Source organism: Tachysurus fulvidraco, chromosome 10 (assembly GCF_022655615.1).
Source record: "Tachysurus fulvidraco isolate hzauxx_2018 chromosome 10, HZAU_PFXX_2.0, whole genome shotgun sequence".
In the NCBI taxonomy this organism is placed as follows: domain Eukaryota; kingdom Metazoa; phylum Chordata; class Actinopteri; order Siluriformes; family Bagridae; genus Tachysurus; species Tachysurus fulvidraco.
The window spans coordinates 5,342,979-5,356,823 of NC_062527.1; the positions used below are offsets into that span (position 1 = coordinate 5,342,979).

At 40.8% G+C, this 13,845-nt stretch overlaps 1 protein-coding gene across 1 annotated transcript in view; it reads left to right on the forward strand.

Annotated features, from left to right (window-relative positions):
* The first annotated feature begins 1,835 nt into the window (after window positions 1–1,835).
* ptn (pleiotrophin) overlaps window positions 1,836–13,845 on the forward strand; it is a 43,660-nt gene continuing 31,650 nt past the window's right edge. Inside the window, exon 1 of the mRNA XM_027164038.2 lies at window positions 1,836–2,027. The gene's annotated coding sequence lies outside the window, so the exon portion shown is untranslated. The remainder of the gene's footprint in view (window positions 2,028–13,845) is intronic.

Sequence of the window (13,845 nt, forward strand, 5' to 3'; positions counted from 1 at the left end):
GCCAGCGAGGGCTGAGCGACGTCCACAGCTGAGCAGAGGGGCCGAACGACGTCGACGTCCACAGCCGAGCAGGAGGGCCACGCGACATCCACAGCCGAGCGGAAGGGCCGAGCGACGTCTACAGCCGAGCTGAAGGGCCGAGCAACATCCACAGCCAAGGTGAAGGGCCTCCACAGCTAAGCTGAAGGGCTGCACATAACCCCCAACGCACCGCGGCCAGACCCACGTCCTGATGACCAGAATAGAAGTGTGGGAGGGTGGGAAAGATCCTTCGCTACGGGCATGCAGCACCCCACGCGGAAGAAGTGAAGTGACGTCCTCCTCGGACAAAACTGGAAGTGGAGTGACGTCCTTCACTGGAAAAAATGCGGGGCAGTGCCGCATGCCACCAAAAAATAAAAAAGGGGCAAACACGGGATGGTGAAAAAATGCGGAGCTTTGTCACCAAAAAAAGAAAAAAGGGTCAAAAGGACTACCAGAACAGTCCAGGGGAAGATGAAAAAAAGCCGGTCCGAGCTGGAAGCTATCCTGCTGGGTCTTAGATCTCAGGCGGAATCATTCTGTCACAACCGAGGATGGAGGAGACAGACCCGTATGCAGGATAGCTTCAAATGAAAGGGGTTTAATAAATAATGAAGACAAAGACAAAAAGACGATAACTGAAACAATACAAATGACGACACAACAATGACTTGACATGACGAAGGGTAAACGTAACTAATGAATCCGCGCTGCCAAAAAGACAATGATGACACAATAAGGATCAGGTGTGGGGACAGGGAGGGGCAGACGAAGGCAGGGCAGACACGTGATGAGGAAGATAAACAAAAGGCACGTGGCCAACAGTTCGGGCTGAGTCCTGACAGGTGAATTGTCTTGCTTCTGCAATTATCTTCTGCTGCCATCTAACACCAGTCCATGCTGTATCTCTAGGGTGCTTCCAGGCTCTCTGTCTAATATTACATCACTGGCCAGAGTTGATTAAAAATGGACCTTCTAAGTTCATCTCCTACATTCTTAAATTTATTCTTGAATGCACTTAAAAGAAAAATTAAACAAATTCTAAGCAATTAGAAACATATAGACAATGTAACAAAGATATAAAATCATGCAGTATAGACTATATGGGCATTGGAAACTTTTCTTGATCCACCACAAAGACTTGCTGTCCTGGTCACAGATGTAAACAAGTAGTGTGTCCTCTTTTGAACTCTGATATGTTTCCTATTATGTTGTATGGACTGCAATATTTTATATACAGCTGTGCTATTGCACTTCTAATTTAAACCTCCGCCAATGCTTTCTTTATGGAATGCAAAATCAGCCATCAAGCATAGTGTTTCATTTTCATGGTGTGTGTGTGTGTGTATATATATATATATATATATATATATATATATATATATATATATATATATATATATATATATATATATATGCATATAAATTAGAATAAGAACACATTAACTAGCTTCCGTTGCTACCACAAAAGATGAGATAGCAACGGAAGCTAGTTAATGCTCTGGAAAGAAATATTGATAATGAATTCCCACGACTTGTTCTTTTTAGTCTAGATATGTCTGTCAGTTTTCAAAGTTGGCTGCCTATCCCTTTTTTCCTATATATGTGCCATCACTACGGTGACCTTGTGTTAATGAGGGTGTGTGCATAAGAGCTGCTCTTTCAGCACAGCCCCCGGAGGCACCACCCAAATACAACTACCCCCACTACTCTCTCTCTCTCTCTCTCTCTCTCTCTCTCTCTCTCTCTCTCTCTCTCTCTCTCTCTCTCTCTCACACACACAAACACACACACACACACACACGCACACACAGACACACACACACACACACAAATACCATAAGCACAACCCTGTGGTTTCAAGAGACAGAGTTTGCGAGAGGAAGAGAGTGAATGTATAAGAGAGGCAGAACAACAAAGAGATAAAATCCAAACCAAAGTGAATGAAAAGCAAGGAGATAAACTGCTTCGATTGAGGAACTGTTGAACTATACCTCCATCTCAAAGTAAGTACAATGCATAAGAGCTCAAAGTAGAAGGGAGGAGCATTGGGACAGGAATTGAGAGAGAGGCGAGACAGAAGAGATAGCAGATTCAGCACAGAGCCTGAAGGAAGCTGTGTGCTCTGAATACATCACTTTGAGACATCTATGAGCTTGGAGGAGTCAGGTAGAGGCATTCAGAAGAGATTTGTGGTCAGATACAGTAGAATCTCTATGCTCAGGAGAGTGTATGAGGGCAGGTTTGACAATGTGTTGGTAGTCCAAGTGTGTTGGTTTCCTCAGCCCTGCAGAACAAGTTTCTGCTTAAGCCCAATGATGAGAGCTAGACTTATTCTGAAGACAAACGATATGGCATGACTGTAGGTGCTACTATGATGAATATGTCTTTATTTTAAACACAAATGTAAGACTAACTTTTATCAGCCAGAAAACTAGTAGTGAGTTCTATGTGAGATATTTTTCCTCGGTTATCACACAAACATGTTAGCTGGGACGGAGTCTCACAAAGAAAGTAAATAAAAAAGTAAATAAAATGTAAATTTCTAAGATATCAAATAGCATGTGTTTGCATTGTGACTCTGTGAAAATAATCTTTGTCCTGATTGGAATTTTTTGCATGTATTGAAGTGACATCCTTTTACTCTGGTGGTGCTTTACTATTTCTAACCCCCCCCCACCCCTAAGCATTTGCTTTAAATGTCATGTTTTGTAGTAGTCGATCCATTATCAGTAAAAGAGCAGAGCTTTGTTTGTTTCTTGTTTGAGAAAGATAGAGAAGAATATTTCATAGCAGCAATTTTCATAGCAGTTCTTATCAATGGCTACATGGTCATAGCCACATCTAATTTTTGGTTTAAGTAATATTTAGAAAATATTCTAGATTAAGGGGAAATATGTCTGAGTAGTTATGAAAATTTCTTCTAGTGCTTTATATAAAACCTACAGCATCTATACAGTTCATTTAGATCATGTAATTCCTATGTATACCTTTTGTGGGGAAATAATTTAGGTCTTCTCTGATTGGAAAGGCAATCAGCATTATAAGTAGCTGCTTATATAAAAGAATCTAAAAGAAGTACACCGGGTGAAAAAGAAGGGCCTCAATGTGCTTGCTGTTGCTATAGTTATTCGCTATCCTAGCACAGTCACTCCAGCCAAACCAAACTTTTTTCCCCATCCATCTGGACACAAAAGAAACTATTTGAACACCCACACTGAAATGAGACACCATCACCATATAGTGAGCGTGTAATATAACACTGTTTAACTAGCAAATGTTAGACTGAGAATATTAGAAAGCATAGAAAGCTCAAGAGACAAAATTTGGGAGATTATTTGGGAAATATTTTTGATAGATTCCTCTAAAGATGCTTCCTAAATTAGGAAATAAAAAACTTCCATGTTTTCTGTCCAGGTTTGTTGTTATTTATTTTGCCCTAGTCTTGATTTCTCATTGTCGACACCAGTATCCCAGTACCTTTGTACGTATCTGGGATACCAAGTATTACAGCACTTGGCATGTCCCCAAATAAGTGGAAAGAAAGTGGTTAGTGGTTTAGTCTGTCCTTAATAAAATTGACTGAATTTTCTCTTTCCTTCTTATCCCCTCTGCTTTGTTTCATGTATCCTTTTTATAGACTTACAGACATTGATCTCATATATATAAGGACGAAGGTGAATAATATATTGCTTCACGAAATTGTCCGTAGTGAATGAATGAGTGTGTGTGTGTTGGCACTCCGTCCAGGGTGTATCCTGCCTTGATGCCTGATGACGCCTGAGATAGGCACAGGCTCCCCGTGACCCGAGAAGTTTGGATAAGTGGTAGAAAATGAATGAAAATTTCAGCATTTGTGTCATGATATTTACTTCTAGATGTGTTACAAACATTTTGGGGACTGGGGGGTGGTGGTGGTGGTGAAATCTTAAACCTTTTATTTTTACTCCACGATGAAGTCCTTTGTTGTTTTGACAGTGTGTTTGGGACCATCGTCTTGCTATATTATAAAGTTTCTCCAAAAAAAATTTCTTTAAAATTTTAAGAATTTATTCTGATCCTCCCCTCATCAGTGATATCATCAGTAAAGATTAATGAGCCTGTTCCAGAAGTTCAAGCCATATCACTGGTAAATGTTTATCCTGGTTTCAAAGCTTTTGTGAATCATCTCTTCACTACTTTGAGAATTCCAATCTGGCCTAGTGATTCTTACTGCTGATCAGTGGATTTGCATTTTGTGGTATGGCCTTTATATTTCTGATCTTGATGTCTTATTTGAACAGTACCCTTCCCCCAGCTCTCGTTGTTTTTGTGCTTTTCTTCACGGCTTTCACAATGTTTCTGCCATTTCACGATGTTTCTGCTTCCAGTCCTTGGCATTTCCTGATGCCAGTGGCCAGAAGATTGGACATTGAAAGTTGTGTGCAAGAAAGCAGAAGCATGGGAAGCCGGCTGGCTCTTCTGTCCACCCTGCTCTCCAATATCTGTTCCCTGTACAATAAATTGGATTACATCCGACCCCAGCAGACTATGTTGAGCTCTGTTTTCACAGAGACATTGTTCAGGGACAGAGTTCTGGACACCCTCATTCAACTAAACATGTTGTTGCTTCATGCCAACAGAAATGCAGCTCTGTGTGGTAAGGCTCTTGCTGGCGGCTTATGTGTTTACATCAACATAGAATGGTCCAAGCACTCGGTGAAAGTTTCTAGTTATGGTTCATTGCTGGTGGAGTTTGTGACTGTTAGATGTAGACCATGATATTTACCACAGGAATTCACCACTGTGTTTATAGTCTATGTATACATTCTCCATAGCATTAATGCTAAGCTTTTAATGCTAATTAATTAGTGAACTGCAGAATGCTCTCTCTGACAGACTGTGCATTGTTGCCAGAGATTTCAACTATGCAAATCTCAGTCCATGAATGGCTACAAAGGTGCATGAGATTCTGAAGACCAGAGACTCTACCTTCAGAGCAGCTGACAAAGTGGCCCCAAGAACAACAAAGACAAAACTGCCATTAGAGATTTAAAGCATGCACATGCACACAGCCTGTGCTTCCAAGTCAGTGGTGATAGTGATGCCTTCCATTCGCATGTACTGAATTTCTTCTACAGTTGGCATATTTAGACCCACCTTCACTAGACCACATGCCATTAGTGTATTGCCCCAAATGCTTAACAAATTATGCCATTTCCACCACCTTCCATCTGGCCCTTCACCTGGAAAAACATAAGATTGAGGAGAAAGCTGAGCCTCCAGAGCCTGAACACCTCCCTCTGCAAATGAATCCTGGACTTTCTGATTGGGAAACAGTCTGAATAGGGAAGAGCATATCCAACACCACCACACTGTACTGGGGCCCCCTAATGCTCTTCACGACTGTGGAGCAATGCACAGTTAAAACCACACCATCCAGCTTGCCGATGACAGTGATGGTCTCAACAAGTAATGAGGTGTAGCAGCTAACAGTTAGGTGTCCTCATAACAACCTGTATCTGAATGTGAACAAAACAAAATAGATGGCTGTTAACTTTAGCACATCATAGAGTCACCATTGTCTGCTGAACATTGACGGATCTTCTGTGGAAATTGTCAAGAGCACCAAATTCAATGGTAGAGAACGTAACCTGTTGGGGACCTAGTCACCTAGTCCATTACCCAGAAAGTCTAGCAGTATAGGGTTTAAATAAATAATAATAGTTTCTTGATTTGGAAAAACTTATAAAAAACATTTCTTTCAACTAGCAGATGACTGAATGTTTAGATTCAATTTGTTGAACATGTAAATTCAGAAAAAAGGATTACATTTAAGATGATGAAAGGACAGTTGATGAACAGACAGGTATAACATACAGTATACATTTGCATCATTTTCAGATATCACTTTGAAGGGAAATACACTGCTCAAAAAAATAAAGGGAACACTTAAACAACACAATGTAACTCCAAGTCAATCACGCTTCTGTGAAGTCAAACTGCCCACTTACAGTAGAAAGCAACTCTGATTGACAATCAATTTCACATGCTGTTGTGCAAATGGAATAGACAACAGGTGGAAATTATAGGCAATTAGCAAGACACCCAGAGTAAAGGAGTGGTTCTGCAAGTGGTGACCACAGACCACTTCTCAGTTCCTATGCTTTCTGGCTGAAGTTTTGATCACTTTTGAATGCTGGCGGTTCTTTCACTCTAGTGGTAGCATGAGACGGAGTCTACAACCCACACAAGTGGCTAAGGTAGTATGGCTCATCCAGGATGGCACATCAATGCGAGCTGTGGCAAGAGGGTTTGCTGTGTCTGTCAGCATAGTGTCCAGAGCATGGAGGCGCTACCAGGAGACAGGCCAGTACATCAGGAGACATGGTGTAGGCCGTAGGAGGGCAACAACCCAGCAGCAGGATTGCTACCTCCACCTTTGTGCAAGGAGGAACAGAAGGAGCACTGCCAGAGCCCTGCAAAATTACCTCCAGCAGGCCAAAAATGTGCATGTGTCTGCTCAAACGGTCAGAAACAGACTCCATGAGGGTGGAATGTGGGCCTGACGTCCACAGGTGTGGTTGGCCCTGGGTTCCTCCTAATGCAAGACAATGCTAGACCTCAAGTGGCTGGAGTGTGTCAGCAGTTCCTGCAAGACGAAGGCATTGATGCTATGGACTGGCCCGCTCGTTCCCCAGACCTGAATCCAAATGAGCACATCTGGGACAGGAGTTTGCAGATGCTTTAGTCCAGGTCTGGAAGGAGATCCCTCAGGAGACCATCTGCCACCTCATCAGGAGCATGCCCAGGTCATTGTAGGGAGGTCATACAGGAACGTGGAGGCCACACACAACTAAGCCTCATTTTGACTTGTTTTAAGGACATTACATCAAAGTTGGATCAGCCTGTACAGTAGTTTGTTTTTAAACTTCAATTTTGAGTGTGACTCCAAATCCACACCTCCATGTGTTAATAAATTTGATTTTCATTGATAATTTTTGTGTGATTTTGTTGTCAGCACATACAACAAAGTATTTAATGAGACTATTTCATTCATTCAGATCTAGGATTTGTAGCTTAACTGTTCCCTTTATTTTTTGAGCAGTGTATAATCCTTACACCTGTGTGTCAGTACAGAGAACATTTTTGATGCCTGACTTTCTTCTGTCTTGAAGGATGCTGGGTCAAGTGCAGCTATTCTAGAGGCTTGAAGGGAATGTGCTGTAGAACAAGCTTTCATAAATGCAGATTGGTGCTGATCCAGTTTGGCTTTGGATGCAAGCATGTTTTAAATCCAATTGAAACATTTTAGAAAGGATGATGTGCAGTGAGCAAGTGGTAGAATAGATGGACAAATGAATTTACATGATTCTTTTGTAGATTGAGGAGAAAGCATTTTCAGGAGATTTGGCAACACTTAATCAGTTGAAAAAAGAGGGTGCAAGAAAAAGGGGTGCAAAAAAGAGGGTGCAAGTTGAGAAAATGTTATGGAAATCCTACAATTAAAACCATCTACCTAATATGGTGTAGGTTCTGCTTGTACTGCCAAACAACTTTAACCTGTTTAGGCACAGACTCGATAAGACTGCTGAAGGAGTGTTGAAGCTGAGTGTTGATCTGTTAAGTCCTGTAAATTGAATGGCAGGGCTTCCATGGATTGAAATTATTTGTCCAGGACATCCTGAAAATCCTCGGTTGGATTGAGAGCTGGAGAATTGGTAGAAACAGACCCAAATGCAGGATAGGGTAAAAGTAAACAGGTTTAATAATTAAAACACAAAAACAGGACCACATACTAGACAAAAGACGACAACAGGTGTGACAAATAATGACAAGGATTCCGCACCGCCATAGGCAATGTGGCACGGCTAAATACACATGACAATTAGACCTAAGGAATAGGTGTGTTAGAGGAGGAGAGGAAGAGACAGGGGTGGGGCAGACACATGAACACAGAACATAAACAAATGCACATGGCCAAAGTCCGGGCTGGATCCTGACAGTAACCCCCCCCGAGGCATGGCTCCCAACATGCCAATCCCGTATCAAACCATATCTGAGGGGACCACGATCCCGGCAAGATCCAGGAGGGGGGAGCGAGGCACACGGAGAGGCAGGAAAGGAGAGCAAGACACACAGCGAGGCAGAAGGGGGGGCAAGGCACACGTCGAGGCAAGTGGGGGGAGCAAGGCACACAGCGAGGCAGGTGGGGGGAGTAAAGCACATGGCAGGGCAGTCAGAGAGGGCCACGCGATGTCCACAGCTGAGCAAAAGGGCAGTGTCACCCAAAAAAAAAAAAAAAAACTGAAGAAAAAAAAAACAAAAGTCCAGGGAAAAACAGGGCAGGAACAACAGTCCAGAAAAAAATTCTCCCACAGTAAGCTGGTCCATGCTAGAAGCTATCCTGCTGGGTCTGAGTCTGGTGGAATCCTTCTGTAAGTGGTGTTGGGATAAAAACAGACCCAAATGCAGGATGGCTAAAATGAACTGATTTATTAAATAAAAATACAAAACAGGGACAAGGACTCGACAAACGACATGACAAACGACATGACAAAGACGCAACAAGGGACGCAACAAAAGACGAGGATTCCGCGCTGCCATAGACAACACGGCATGGCTAAATACACCTGACAATTAACACATAATGAACAGGTGTGCAGAGGCAGGGAGGAATGGACAAGGGCGGGGCAGACACGTGACACAGAACATAAACAAAAGCACATGGCCACAAGTCCGGGCTGGATCCTGACACCAAAACAATTTGTGTGGTGTTGCAGACTACATTGTCCCGCTGAAAGAGGCCACTGCCATTAGAGTACAATGTTGCCATGAAGGGGTGTACTTGGACTGTAAAAATGGTTAGGTAGGTGGTATGTTTCAAACTAACATCAACATGAATGCCAGGATCCAAGGTTTCCCAAACCATTCCAATGCATCTGCTGTCTTGCCTTCTTATTAGACCAGACTGTCCTCTTCCATTGCTCTGTGGTTCATTTCTGATACTCATTTGCCTATTGTAGGCACTTTTGGCAGTGGACAGGAGTCAGCTTGGGCACTCTGACCAGTCTGAGGCTATGCAGCCCCATACACAGCAAGCTGCAATGCACTGTATGTTCTAACATCTTTTTATACTTAGCCAGCATTAATGTTTATAGCCAGCATCAGCAGTTTGTGCTATGGCAGCACTTCTGTGGTAACTTGCCTGTGCTCCCCATTTGCATCACCTTGGTCACTCATGACCTTGTCACCAGTTCTTCCTTGGGTAACTTTCCTTTGGGTATTAACCACTGCATACCAGGAACCCCCTTACTCTTGCCCATTTTTCCTGCTTCCAACACCAACTTTGAGAACTTTGAGACTTTTCATTTGCCACCCACTGACAGGTGCTGTTGTAATGAGACAATCAGGGTCATTTACTTTAGTGGTTTAAATATTATGACTGATCAGCGTATGTATTTGTAGATAATCCCAGCTTTCAGTTGTACATGGATACCTTAGCAGCAGTAGCATGTGATTCTCTCCACTTTCTTTTACCAGCGCTTCTTTTTCTTTATATACTTAATATATTGGGACTCCTCTAGCTAGGTAACTGCTTTGGAAATCTAAGAATAAACTTTCATTGACTTAACTATCAATAGACACCCCCCCCCCCCGCCATCCCCCAATATTTAAAAAGTAGGATTGACAGATTATAAGAAGACTGTTTCCTGATCCAGATGTTTTATACGCAAATGATCAATTAATAATTAATCTTCTGAACGGAGGTATCATGGCAGCTGTGGAATGAAAATGTCAGCAGCACTAATATAGGTCTAAAACCTAAAAATTTATTTTTAATTTTATTGCATAGTTTACTCCCAACACATCATATAAATGATCATGTAGGTGACATTTCAATTAATCTTGGATTGTTGATGGCATTATGACTGTTAATCAGAGTAAAACATGCCAGAATGTGTTGAACGAGAATGTCTACCTCGAGGCACGAGAATAAACAGTATCTGATCAAATCAACTTAGCCTTAGAGAGATGACTTTATTGATCTGAAACACAAGGCAATAAAGCAGTTGTAACATAAAAACTACAAACATAAAACCACCATCTGCATCATCCAGATAACTGCATTCAAAAGCACAGAAGCATTTTGAATAAATGTTGGTTTTTTTACGTGGTAGTTATGAATGTTGTTCTTAGACAGTGCAGATAAAAGTCAAGCCTGAATAAATAAAATGTCAGGTTTTTTGTTGTGTGAAGACATGTTCAGTGGACCTGGCCAAAAAAAGTTCAATCCCAATGGGTTTGTGACACAAGTGCAAAACGGTGGATTTTGTCTTCATTGTGTGACTCATGACAGACTGAATGGAAAGCTGATTGGAATGAGAGCATTGAGGCGTAATGTGTACCTGTGAGTGGTCTTGCTACCGTCTAATAGGCTTCTGTACACTAATGGGTGAGGCAATGGCTCGGAATAACAGCCTAATGGAGAAGCATGCTGATAAGGAGCAAGAGTCAAGCACCTATCCTTCATGCATAGGAGTTCTTTGGATGTGTGCCTAATTCACAGTGAGTCATAAACTCTTGCCTACTGAGCACAGATGACAACACAGGTGAAATGTTCAAAACATTTGGGAGAATGCTAGTCTTATCATCACTTATACTATATTGGCTACAAGATTCTCATGACTTTCAGCATCAGGGAGAACAGTTGAAATGGTTTAATGAGATGGATAATCCAAAAGGAAATGAGAAATAACATGTGCTTATTATTGCATTAATAACAAAACACAGAGAGGCTTTATGAATGTTAGGAGGCAAAATGACATGGTATGTTCTTGTAAAATGTTATACACAATGTTATTACAATGTCATTTTAATCACGGATAATGATGATGAATGAAAATGATTGTATGTGTTAAAAAATACAATATGATTAGGATCATTTCATAAAGTGCAAAAACCATAAAGTGGATTTTAATCCAATGACATTTTTCAAAAAATATACAGAGTGTTAAAATGTGAGCCTACATTTTAAGAAGAAAGAGAATGAGGAGGAGGAGGAGGAGGAGGAGGAGGAGGAGGCGGAGGAGATGAAATATAATCCTAAGAAATTATAATCTTTGCTTTAGGATTGATGAGTAGCGTTGGCTGATATCAAAGCAGACAGGAAGCTGTTTTTGCGTAGTGGGAGGGAGGACTTAAGTCTTAATTAATGTCAGATTAACGGTACAGAATTATTGAAGCCTAGCATTTGAGACTAAGACACACACTGAGCTCATCTCATCTCCACCCACAGAGCTGTGACTGACTACTGTACAGTGTTCACCTTCAGCAATATAACACGCTGAAATATCTGAAGAAGAATGGATTGGTCAGGGACTGTATCAGAACAACCTATCACACACACACACACACACACACACACACACACACACACACACACACACACACACACACACACACACACACACACACAAATGTTTGTTTTTTTAATACATTTTTAATCTACAAACCTACTTTTTTCTTATCTCTGAACCTACTTCATCCAGAAAGAAAGCGAGGAATGGAGAAAGTAAAAGGAGATATTCAAAGAACTTGCCTTCTCCTTGCTGTGGAGGACAAAAAAAATCTAAAGAATAAAACAGCCCACCATAAAAAAGAAAAGAAATGATGTCCTAATTGGATATAACAGGATATATACAGTTACGGGGAAAGTGCTGAAATGTATATAACAATAATGTGGTCCTCACAAATTTCTGCAAACAAGCTAGTAGGTGACAATATTTATTGTCTTTAAATGAGTTATACTGTCTATACAAGTCTTAGCTTTAGTTTAGTTTAAATCTAGAACATTGACTTGCCTTGAACTGTTTTGAGGAGGCAAACATACATCACTCATCACAGATACTGTAGCTGGCTAGCTTGTTGCGAGGCAGCCATGATTTTTCCCTTCACTTTTTAGCTTGAGGATTATGGAGCACCTCCTTTCCACATCTGTGGTAAACGAAAGCAGCAAACAGTATTGTTTAGCTTGAAATATAGTGGAAATATTTAAGTATATGAATTTTACATTTTGGACCTAGTAGCATAAATAATGTACTTGGTATTTAATTGTATTTGGCAGAAGTCAATCTATAAATATATACAGTAACACTCTGCTTTACATTCAACATGACTGCTTTTGAAACACACATCTAATAAGGCTACAAACGTATCTCCAGGTGATGTGTGTGTGCAAACACACATCATGTCAGACAACAAAGGAGGTACTCTTTTTACCCCAAGGATCCTGAAGGTATTGCTGAAAAAGATGAAGGTAAAAAAAATTCAGGGGCTTACTCTCTGACAAATATAAACAACAGGTGTGGGAGGACATTGCACAAAAAAGTGAAGACTGGGAAAGGATATAGAAAGAGATGACAGGACTTTTCATTCCATGAAAATAACCCGTGGAGGCACAAACACTTATTATCTCACCTGAAGAAAACAACAACAACTCTGAATAGATATGTCCCATACGGAATTATAGACTTTATGAACAGTCCACTTCTACATGAAGACCACGCTCTCAGCAAGACCACACCAGACCTCCTGAAGTCAAACCTCACAATACTTCATGAAATCGAAGCCATTAGCTCATAAAGCTAGAAATAGAGAAGCTATACTGTAAGAAGTCAGGAAAATGGAAGAAATTGCAGTAACAGAGAAGCTACGGTGCAGAAACTGTAACAACATAAAGTTGCAAAAACGTCAGTGAGTTCAGCTACGATGGTTAAATGGTGAAAAGTTAGAGCTGGGTCCTTATTTTTTAAATCTTTATGCATTGATGCTAACTCCTTGACATGCTTCATTTCTCATATCATAACCCAATGCATTTATTTTTGCCATATTAACATAGTCCTCTCAATGCAGTGATATGCCTCTTTTTAAATGTATTGTTTTCATCTGCTTTCTATTATTATTATTTTTTATTTCTGCCAATCAGTGTGCATATATTCTAAACAAGACTAGGTATCCATATTATAATAAATCTAAAAAACAAATCCAGCTTAGTCTGGCCATCATGACCACCATGCCGACCTGCTCAAACTGGTAGACCATCTATAGGAAACAAAAAGCAAAACTTTTCTGATTTACTGCTACTAACACCACATCATAGAGAAACCTTTACTGATCAATGAACTCAAGTATTAAGACTGCTGGCCTGTGTTTTGGCAGAAGGAACATGAAAAATAGTATTTCCATCTTTCAGGCTTTAAGATAAGTACCTTTGTTTAAAGGAGGTGGAATAGAAAGTTTAGGAATAGAAAGTTTATTCTACAGTTCAGCTGACAATCTTGATTTGTCCCCCGACACATAATGCTTATTATACCAGTCTATAGAAGACATCAGAAAATTGTTTGCTAATGTTGTCAGACATTTAAAATGTAAAGGAGCCAAAAGGTTTAATTTTGGTGTAGGCATAAAATTACTATTATGTTGGTGGAAGGTGCTCATAATAGTAAAACCAATGTGTGTGTGTGTGTGTGTGTGTGTGTGTGTGTGTGTGTGTGTGTGTGTGCTCTGAACCAATTAGTAGTGGCAGAGGACAGTGTAGGTCACTAGCAGCACAACCTTCTATGCCAACAAACATTTGCTTTCATAGCAATGGGCATCAGTGCAAACCTGAAGGCTTTGCCCTTTGTGTGTGTGTGTGTGTGTGTGTGTGTGTGTGTGTGTGTGTGTGTGTGTTTGTGTTTTTGTGTGTGTTTGTGTGTGCGTATGTGTTTGTGTGTGTGTTTGTGTGTGTGTATGTATGTGTGTGTGTGTGTGTGTGTGTGTGTGTGTGTGTGTGTGTGTGTG